This window comes from Hippocampus comes, unplaced genomic scaffold (genome assembly GCF_001891065.2).
Source record: "Hippocampus comes isolate QL1 unplaced genomic scaffold, H_comes_QL1_v1.1 scaffold119, whole genome shotgun sequence".
NCBI lineage: Eukaryota > Metazoa > Chordata > Actinopteri > Syngnathiformes > Syngnathidae > Hippocampus > Hippocampus comes.
In genome coordinates, this window is record NW_017805494.1 from 734,747 (window position 1) to 736,839 (window position 2,093).

Genomic DNA, 2,093 nt, shown 5'->3' on the forward strand with positions numbered 1-2,093 from the left:
TTTTGCCCTTTTGTCCCACAAGAGAGAAACTAACCGAATGATTTAAGTTCTATTTAATATTTTGGTCTTTAATAATTAGACATAATTTCCGATTTTCAATGTAAAGAAAACGGGCGTGGTAGGCGCAATCAATCTCCAGGCTCATCAAAATGGACTACAGTATTATTTAATCTAATTTATTCATCCCATCATTTGGATTTTAAATTACATCACCGCAGTGATTTTGTGATGCTCATGATTGTCTTTTTAATAAATCTTATAAAATGTATTAATGTCTACCTCAGTCATTTCATGATTTGATTCATGCACCACTCAACTTCCAATAATGAATGAACGGCTGCGAACACGCATTAACATCGGGTCGCGTTAATCATCTTTGAACACGTTACCTAAAATATTTTACTCCGGCGCAATAAACAAACCCGAATGATCCTCACAAGGATTACCAAACTTTACCTGGGTGTAATATCAATGGCAATAGAGCAAAAATGAGAAAGAGCTGTCGTAAAAATGAAACGGCCATTTTTAACCTCGAATTCTGGATAGAGATAAGATCGGTCCAAAAAAACCGAGCCCGACCCGAACCGGCCCGAGGGTATTAAAGCCCGACCCGGCCCGAGCCCGATCACTTAGCTTGATTTGCAGGCCCGAGCCCGAAGCAAACCCGACATTTCATATTTTATTTGTGAGGACTCGGCAAGAGAAGGGTTGATTTCTGATAACAAAGCCTGCCTTTTGTAACGAAATCTAAGTTAAACAAGACTGTATAAACATTTACATCTTTTATATTTCTGTTTCTGAAGAGGTTACATTAACCGACAATTTTCTATCATTTGACGGATTTTTTTTAAGAGTGGGCGGGGAAAATTTAAGGCCGTCCATCATTTTGACAGGTTGAAAAATGGGCCGTAAATCACCGCAGCAGTACGTCCTTAAGAAATAAGAGAGGCAGAGAGACAAAAAAGAATAATGATGGGTGGATCATAGACAGAGACAGGAAGGAGTTCTTTGAATTGTCATCGCAAGTGTTTAGTACACTACGTGATGTGATGAGGCAACTTCTGTTGTTGTGCGAACCACAGTCTCTTTGTGGCCAAAACTATTGACGGCTATCACGACATTCATCAAGGAGGAGACTCGGGGCTTGGTGGTTGCGCCTTCTTGGCAGCATGGGTATACCAGCACTGTTTTTGATTGGGAGGAATGTGGCCATTTGACTGTCATTGCTGGACAGCTCTGGGGCGCTTGTGGTTTTTTTGCGCCTGTAATGGGCAGCATTTTACACAGCCCCGCTTTGTTCAGTGGAGAGATCGGTGCTGTTGGACGGTCTGCGGCTGGATCGATGCAAGGCTTGAGGAGCCGACGATGAGAAGAGAGGAGCGTCAGCGCAGAGACCCGATGCGTATGTGGAAATGGGAGTCGCGGCTTGGAGTTGAAGCGGATTACGTGGGACAGGAGATGTGAGCCAATCTCTTTTCGTCAATGGACGCTACAGCTTCGTGTTCGCTTTCAAAACTTAGCTTTTAGCAGACGTGCACATTTTCAGCATGATGTCTCTGATCCGCTGGTGATAGGACACTTGGATCCTCTTCTCTTTCATGTACAGTGAAACTCCTCTATAACGAAATCATGTTTGCAGCAAGAAATCGTTCACAACAGGGGGTTTTTCACTGTAGCAAATTTGATCTCAGATGTAAGCACACACACATGTACTCTATTTTTATTCCAATAATGCATAAGTATGAGCACACACTTATTTGACATTTCATATAGTCAGTGTAGAAAGACAAAAAAGGGATAGAAATTGCGAAATTTACAATCAGCATTCACTTTCACTTATATCAATTTCTTGGATAATGTATTTTATTTTGCTTCCTCCGTCTTTCATTTTGATCACTTTTCCCCTCTCTTCCAGCATCAGAGCTCTTCTTGTCTTAGCTGCTTGACATCCAAAGGTCCGTTTTGTAGCCATTTTAGCAATGCAACGTTCATGCTGCGTCTGAATGTAAGAATAACAAATACTTCCTGGACCCGGTGGCTTTTCTTTCCACGATCTCACTGTCTCTAACTCGACCTACCCTCGCTCACCACCC